General features: G+C 41.9%; 1 protein-coding gene across 1 annotated transcript in view; it reads left to right on the forward strand.

Moving 5' to 3' along the window:
* The first annotated feature begins 8,165 nt into the window (after positions 1–8,165).
* FAR1 (fatty acyl-CoA reductase 1) overlaps positions 8,166–8,735 on the forward strand; it is a 28,450-nt gene continuing 27,880 nt past the window's right edge. Inside the window, exon 1 of the mRNA XM_009635658.2 lies at positions 8,166–8,222. The gene's annotated coding sequence lies outside the window, so the exon portion shown is untranslated. The remainder of the gene's footprint in view (positions 8,223–8,735) is intronic.

The following is an 8,735-nucleotide window of genomic DNA, read 5'->3' on the forward strand; positions in this document are numbered from 1 at the left end:
TGCGAAGCAGCTCTGGCTTCCCCCAGCTCCGGCCGTACTGCCACAACAGTTCCCCTTTCTCGGAGGCCGTGTAGTTACGGCTGGTGCAAAGAACAGGCTTACAGGAAAAGGCCGCAAGTGTCTCTCCCGCTTAGAAGAACCGGAACGGTCCGTTTGTCCAAACAGGAGTCCCGGTTGCGCGGGTCCCTGCATCGGGATATAGGAGACTGCGAGCTGCGGTAGCTCGTAGTGCGGGCAGCAGCCCCTGCCCCTGGGTAGAGCCTTGGAGTCCCTGGGGAGCAGGAGCCGCATGTGCCTACAGAACGACTTTCCTGAGTCAAGTTTAAAGTGTGGCTAATTGCAGAGATATACTGATTGGCAGCAAACTTGTAATTGAAGCCGGCTTGAATCCCATGGAAATAGAAACCTTTAATTTCATTTAACCTACTTCACAGTTTTAACTACTGAAAGCTTTTGACATTTTAGCAACTGTTTCACTAATAATTAAACCAGAAGTGGAGCATGTAGGAGTCTTAGTACCTGTGATACTCATCTGTCCTGTGGCAGGGTAGAATTTCTCAACCCCCAACTTTCCCAATTTGTGTATCATGTCTGTGCTTCGTACCTGAGACACCATTATTTCAGCAATTTGTAGATTATATATCGGGTATATATTTTTAGAATCTCTACTCATAAACTTTTCTACCCTGTTTTTGACCCTCCCCTCCAATATAGATGGTTTAAAAATCAGCCCTTTCCCCACCCAAAACCTCCCACAACTGGATATGAAACATTGACTTTGCAGGTTGGTTGGGGTTTTTTTTTGTGTTTTTGGCTTGGTTTTTTTTTTCTTTCCCCCCCCCTCTTGGCTACTGCAGAACCTACAGATCTGGATTTGCATATTGCTTTGTAACTTTCTACTGCGAGTACTTAGTCTGTATTTATTTACCTTATGCTGGACTGCAGGTCTAATGAAGCTTTACTGGAGACAATTTTAACAGTAAAAGCACAGTGAAGCAATTGTTTCCCATTAAGTGTAACTCTAATGTAGAGTTATGTTTTGAACATGACAAATACTTTTCCTTGTTATGGTTACAAAAAAATCTAAACTGCCAACATCTTAATCATCCAGAGCAGCTGATACTTGTCAATAAAAAGTCAGAATTGGAGCAAAACTCTAAGTTTTAAAATAGCAAAGGATTTATCCTCATTTGGTAGTGTTCCTCAGACTTTGAAAATGTACAGGATATCTACTAGCCAGGTGCGAGCAGAGCGCATCACTAAGTGTTAGTTTTGTAGTGCAACTCCTGACAGTATGCCATAGAATCATTTAGGTTGGAAAAGACCTTTAAGATCATCCAGTCCAACCGTTAACCTAACACTGCCAAGTCTACCACTAAACCATGTACCTAAACACCACACCTACATGTCTTAAATGCCTCCAGGGATGGTGACTCAACCACTTCCCTGGCAGCCTGTTCCAATGCTTGACAACCCTTTCAGTGAAGAAATTTTTCCTAATACCCAACCTAAACCTCCCCTGGTGTGACTTGAGGCCATTTCCTCTTGTCCTATTGCTTGTTACTTGGGAGAAGACACCAACACCCACCTCACTACAGCCTCCTTTCAGGCAGTTGTAGAGGAAAGATGGTGCTCTAGAGCAGACACAGCAGTGTAGAGGTCTCCCTCTCAGCCTCCTATTCTCCAAGCTAAACAACCCCAGTTCCCTCAGCCACTCCCCATCAGACTTGTGCTCCAGACCCCTCACCAGCTCTGTTGCCCTTCTCTGGACACGCTCCAGCACCTCAGTGTCTTTCTTGTAGTGAGGGGCCCAAAACTGAACACGGGATTTGAGGTGTGGTCTCACCAGTTCTGAGTACAGGGGGACAATCACTTCCCTGGTCCTGCTGGCCACACTATTTCTGATGCAAGCCAGGATGCCGTTGGCCTTCTTGGCCACCTGGGCACACTGCTGGTTCATGTTCAGCCGGCTGTTGACCAACACCCCCAGGTCCTTTTCTGCTGGGCAGCTTTCTAGCCACACTTCCCGAAGCCTGTAGCTTTGCATGGGGTTGTTGTGACCAAAGTGCAGGACCCAGCATTGAGCCTTGTTGAATGTCACGAATTTGGCCTTGGCCCATCGATCCAGCCTGTCCAGGTCCCTCTGTAGAGCCTTCCTACCCTCAAGCAGATCAACACTCCCACCCAGCTTGGTGTTGTCTGCAAACTCACTGAGCATGCACTCAATCCTCTCATCCAGATCATTGATAAAGATGTTAAACGGAACTGGCCCCAGTACTGAGCCCTGGGGAACACCACTTGTGACCGGACACCAACTGGATTTAACTCCATTCACCACAACTCTTTGGGCCTGGCCATCCAGCCAGTATTTTACCTGGTGAAGCATATGCCTGTCCAAGCCACGAGCAGCCAGTTTCTCAGGGAGAATGCTGTGGGAAACTGTGTCAAAGGCTTTACTAAAGTCTAGGTAGACACCACTCAGAGCTCTTCCCTCATCACCTTGTCATAGGAAGAGATTGGGTTGGTCAAGCATGACCTGCCTTTCATAAACCCATGCTGACTGGGCCTGATTGCCTGTACATGCTGCTGTACATTGCACTCAAGATGATCTGCTCCATAACCTGCTTCCCCAGCACTGAGGTCAGATGGACAGGCCTGTAGTTCCTTGGATCTTCCTTCCAGCCCTTCTTGTAGATGGGGTTACATTTCCTAACCTCCAGTCAACTGGGACCTCCTTGGTTACAGCAGTAGCCAGATTAAGTTCTAGTTGGGTTCTGGCTCTTCTAATCTCCCTGCATAACCTCACAACATCCTTCTAGTCCTCCTGAGTTGCCTGATTCTTCTTCCAAAGCTCATAAACTTACTTTTTTTTTTTTTTTTCCCCCCCCCCCAAGTTCCACCCAGGGGCTTCTTTTCAAGCCAGGCCAGTCTTCCCTGCTGGCTCATCTTTTGGCACATGGGGATGGCCTGCTCCTGCACCTTTAAAATTACCTTCTTGAATAATGTCCAGCCTTTCTGAATTCCTTTGCTCTTCAGGACTGCTTCCCAAGGGACTCTGTCAGCCAGGCTCCTAAAGCCTGCCCTCTAGAAGTCTAAGGTGGCAATTCTGCTGACCCTCCCTCCTTAATTCTCCAGGAATTGAGAATTCTATCACTTTGTGATCGCTGTGCCCGAGACAGCCTCCAGCCATCACAACACCCACCAGTCTCTCTCTGTTCACAAACAACAGGTCCAGTGGGGCATCCTCCCTAGTTGGCTCACTCACATGCTGTGTCAGTAAGTTATCTTCCACGTGCTTCAGGAACCTCCTAGACCATTTCTTCTCTTCTGTATTGTATTTCCAGCAGACATCTGGTAAGTTGAAGTCCCCCACGAGAACAAGGCCTAGTGATTGTGAGACTTCTCCCAGCTCTTTATAGAGTATTTAATCTGCATCTTCATCCTGTTTGGGTGGTCTTTAACAGACTCCCACCATGATATCTGCCTTGTTGGCCTTCCCCCGGTTTCTTACTCACAAACATTCTCATCGTCACCATTGTTGAGCTCTAGATGATCAAAACATTCCCTAACATACAGGGCTACCCCACCACTTCTCCTTCCTTGCCTATTCCTTCTGAAGAGTTTATAGCCATCCATTGCGGCACTCTAGTTGTGCCAGTCATCCCACCATGTTTCTTTGATGGCAGCTACGTCATAGTTTCCTGCTGCACAATGGCTTCCAGCTCCTCCCGTTTGTTGCCCATGCGTGCATTGGTGTAGATGCACTTCAGTTGGGCTACTGACCCCACTACCTTTTTGGGGGGAGAAACCATAATTCCTGTGTGACCATTCTCAGGCACTTCTGTGGTTTCTAACACGTTATTCTGCTTAAGAGAGTCATCTTTGAAAGTTGGAGTAATAGATGTCCTGAAATACTTGTACTAACATTTCCCCTGCAAATGGAGAATCAGTCCATCCATAGAACATCTTAGCTCCTGAGACACCAAACTGAATCTCCTTCTGACTACTGTAAAGCAAAGGCTCCTTTGCTCTCTCTCTGTTTCTGAGTTCTAGCTCTTGTAGGAACTCGGTTCCTCACAAGCACCATGCCTCCAGCGCTTGGAAGGAATATGTAACAAACTAAAATGGTTATATAGCAATTTGTAAAGTTTAAGCAAGTGCTGGAAAATATTCTAGATGTCATTGAAGACACAGCTGTGTCACTGCAGTGATTTTGGATTTGGTTAGCTTCTCCAGCCAGAAATTGTCCGTGTGTGTTTTGTGTGCGTGTTAATTTTTTTTTTTTGTCACAAAATATTCAATGTTTGAGGAGGGTCTGTGTTAAGTACAGTATACCTGTTACTTGTCTGCAGAATGCAGAGCTGCTGGATAACTTAAAGCAAACAAACAAAAACTTCTGAAAAGGATCCAATGTCATCAAAACTTGCACTTGGTTACTTTTGTACTTTGTAGCTGGAAGACTTCCCTCATGTAATCCTTCAATGCTGGACATGGTTGGTAACTTCACGTACATCCATAGCGCTTCTCCATGTTGCTAGTTGAGATATGAGCCTTGCAGTAATACAGTCCTCCAGCTATACTTCATTAGCCTCAACACTTTTGAAGTTTGGGAGTTGCAAACAGTTGAAACAAATACTGTCTCTCTAAATAGACTAGGTATTCCTATTTGCTTTTTTTTCTTCTGAGTGTCTCCAACCCAGGGTTTATAGTGAGGTCCTTCTTATAAAACTGTTGTTCTTTGCCTTTGTTAAGCTTTTTCCAAACTTTCTCAAAGAATATGTGACTCCATCAATGTAGCCTAATACTTTCTTCCTTTGGTGTGGTTGGAAAAGCTGCTTAGTAGATCTTGCTAAGCTGCCATTGGGTGTTGGTAGCTATATATTCACTACATCATACCAGCCTTTCCATGTCATTGTTCAGTTTGATGTTTGTAAATTTCTTGTGCAATAGGCATAACTGATAGATCCAAATAACACATCCATTGGTGTAAACAGAACTTACAGTTGGAGTCCTTAGTATCTGCATGATCAGTATCGGCTACAGGAGTGAATACCTCTGTTCTGAGAAGAGAGAGAGAGGCTCCATGCATCCTGTTTTACTGGGGTTTACTTTTATTTGTCCTGTTTGTAGGACTGGTAGGCAATCTGTTAGTAGAACATGCTTTAACTATGTGTTTATGCTATTTTTATAGATAAGGAAGTTGTAAAAATGGGCTTTTAATTTTTTGATAGGGTTTTGTTCTATGTGTATTGGGAAAAAAGAAAGGTAAACTTGTATGTATGTGTTTTTTAAAGAAGGGGATGAGGCTTCATAGACAACTTGATAGAGCAGTTGTCGGATAAATGAGTTATTTTTAGGTTTCAGAAGAATTCTTGGGAATTTCTGCAGGAACATAATGGGAGAGGAAATATCTTTATTGATTTGCATTGGAAAGCCATCAAATTGCACCATGTTAAGATGTTATATTGTTTGACTGTGGTTTTGCGTTAAGAACTTCAAAATGGCTCACCTAAACATTAAGGAATTAAATTCTTAGTTACAGTCATGGAGGACTTGACTGTAATTTTAGCGAAGAGTTCTAAAATCTTAACTCTTTTTACAGCTGTTCAACAATCAGCTCATCAGCTCTGAGTATGCTTACTAAGGGTGTCCTATACTACAAAGGCAATGGAAGTCAGGATTTGGTGAAACATGATCAAGGGCTTCTGAGGATTTTCTTGCAGAAGTACAGTTAGTGAATTAGTGCTAAACATTTGCATGTATTTGTCAAATAATGCATTATGTTGTTTCAGCTACCTGAAACTCCTCGGTTGAGAGGATCAGCGAGGTTTGTTGGTTTGTTTTTTTTTTAATTGTAAAAGTTATGGGAAAGTATGGAATGAGTCTGGAAGTGTTGATTCCTAGGATTTCAAATTCATTGTGTAATGTCTGCTGTAAAATGTGAGTCAAGCCTTCTAACTCCGTGATAATATGTACAATTTAAAGCAAGGGAGCAATAACAGTTGGGGTTTTTTGTTCTTGATTAAGTATTCTCATTGTAAATGCTTTGTTAATAAACTTAATCATGCATGCCAAGGCAATTCTAGTAAAAGACTAGCTCAGAAGGCTTATCTTGTCCTTCTGATGTTTTGAGCAGAATGTAATTGCAGGTACAGTTTTTGGGTAGTTGATTTTTGTCCTGTCAGATCAATATGAGGAATGTGAATCTGGGTTTTAATTACCTACATTTGTCTCCTACCTGTGAAGCTAAACTGATGAGCCACTTGAGTGTTGTTTGTTTCCCCTCCTGCCCGCTTCCCTTTACTTGGTTTTTGGCCTCCCAAATTTGTTGATGAACCGTAAGCCTCTCCCCACATCCCCTCCCAGCAAAAAGACAGTATTGCAGTAACAACTGGAGCATTAATCCTGCTGTTGCTGCTAAGGATTTCCCTAGTGATAACCTGAACTGGGTATTGGCATACTTGTATGAAAGCTAAATTGATGCCTTTGTCTTATCTTCTTAATGCAATGAATAAGAGTTGAGTGATCTTGTAGCTTCAGCATTTTATGTAGTAGTCAACTGTGGGTGTTACTCTGGTCATTATGTTGTAGGTAGGTTCTTCAGACAGGGTTTGTTCTCCTTTCAAGGTTAACTCGAGTCATGATTTATGCAACTACCTTGATAAACAGTGAGGCTTTATCTTGTAATCCTTTAGTAACCAAAAGCACAAGTGAGGTTTCTAATGCAGATTTCTAATTAACTTAGATAAAATGATCTGGAACTATGATCCTGTTCAACAAATCTTGAATCTACCTGCCTTGTTTTTTTTCCTAAAACTTGTTTGAAAGCTCTCTGGGTACCAGTGTTAAACATGTTTCCACGTGAACTGGAGATGGAGTATAGTAAATGTTCTTATGTGGTGTGTGCTTTACTGTAATAGCTTAATTTCTGGACTAATCTATGCCTTCTGTGCAACTTGGAGAAATTAGGTTAATTATACCAAAGGAGATTTTTTTTTTCCTTCAACATGCACTTGAAGACTAAGCTCAAACAGTAAACAGTTCAGAAAAACATCGACTTATAACTTAATTATAAAGGGATAGTAAAGGAGAAGAATTGTTTTTTAAAAGCAAGTCCACTTTATTTGTGGACATAAGGCTATACACTTCGTTATATAAACTTTGACCTATAGGAGTTACTTTAACTGGTATTGTGTTTCAATAAAGAAATAATTTAAAGTAGGCAAATCTCTTCATTGGTAGTAGCTTAATCTCTTTGAACATCTTCAAGATTGAAGAATATAACTACTTTGAAATGTCTATTGTTGTTGTTCAGAAATTCTCTAATATGCTGTCAGTCACAGGTTTACCATATTCCACGTACAGCTTTGAGTCTTCTGGTGGCATTTATACTGCAGTTGTGATGACTTAGGTAGAATCTTTCAGACTGATTTGGTTTTGTTGCGTTTCACTTGTTTGTAGAGATCATCAATAAAGGCATGTTTGGTCTACATGAGAGAACTTACTATTACCCTGAATCCACTGCGGTTACTTGTCTGGAAAGTGTGTAGTGAGACACTGTCTGGCATACTACCAGGCATGAGGCAAAGACTGGCTAGCTAATATTAAATTAGTGGACCCATTTTGATAGTTCTTTGAAACTTAGTTGTTCTAATTAGCTTCCAAACCTGGCAATGTGTTTTCCAGCTCCTGGAGATGTGTTAAATTTCCTTGGCAGGCTTATCCTGCAAGGGACTGTGGCTTACAGCTAGTAAAGAAAATGACCTTGCGGAGAGTAGGTAAGAATGTTGATGAAGTCTAAAACACGGATAAGCTTGTCTTTCTACTAGCTGTGGGAAGAATCCCAAATCTTCCACAAGATGTGAAGTTTGGAGTAGGTATGCTTTAAGGTTAACTTACACTGAAAGCATTTTACGACAGGAAATACTCTGTTCCGTCACTTCAGTCTCTACTCATCTTCTAAAACAGTATCTTTCACAGATAAGGTTTCTCAATGGATATAACCTTGGACTGTGAAGACAAACAAACTAATCCTTTTCTGATATGCTGTAGAAGTATCGTCCAAATAGGGCAGATGATTGACCCTTGTGGTTGTTGAAGATGTGGACATTCTGCTGATAGCATTCATTGATTTACTTTTGTGGAAACAAAGCACCAAATAAAATGAGACATGATATCATGACACGTTCCAAGCTTGTCTTTCTGGCACTAACCTTGTTTAGGTGAGTTAAATATTACTTCCTTTGTTGCCTGAATCTCTCCACTTCTTAGAATTTTTTTTTTTTTGGTTGCTGTAGTGTCCTTGCAATGTGGCAATTGAAGCTCTATATGAGGGACTTCTGTAATGATTTTTGTCTGGTGTGGATGCATGTGTGTGTGTGGTGTTTAAAAAATACTTGATGGATTCAGATTTGATGTCTAGATGGACTTCACCTCCTGAATATACAGAAGTGAAATGTTTTTTTCCGCCTTACTTTCAGATCTTTTTTCTGTTGTGCTACTGCTAGTACTAGGTTCAAGCTGTTGGAGGGAAAGGGGGAAATTAGTCTGCCAGGCCGTATTTTTGCAGAACTTTGTGGCATGTTGCTGACACTTGAGAGGTTGGGAAATACATGTTTTCTATTTCCTGAAAGGGATAATCTCAGTGATTGAATTTGGAGGGAGCGTGTTGTTGACCTAATGTTTGTCAGTGATAAACTAGAAAACAGACCATTTAATCTCCAACCAGGACATAC

The sequence above is a fragment of the Egretta garzetta genome, unplaced genomic scaffold, assembly GCF_000687185.1.
Source record: "Egretta garzetta isolate BGI_Z169 unplaced genomic scaffold, ASM68718v1 scaffold573, whole genome shotgun sequence".
Taxonomy (NCBI): Eukaryota; Metazoa; Chordata; class Aves; order Pelecaniformes; family Ardeidae; genus Egretta; species Egretta garzetta.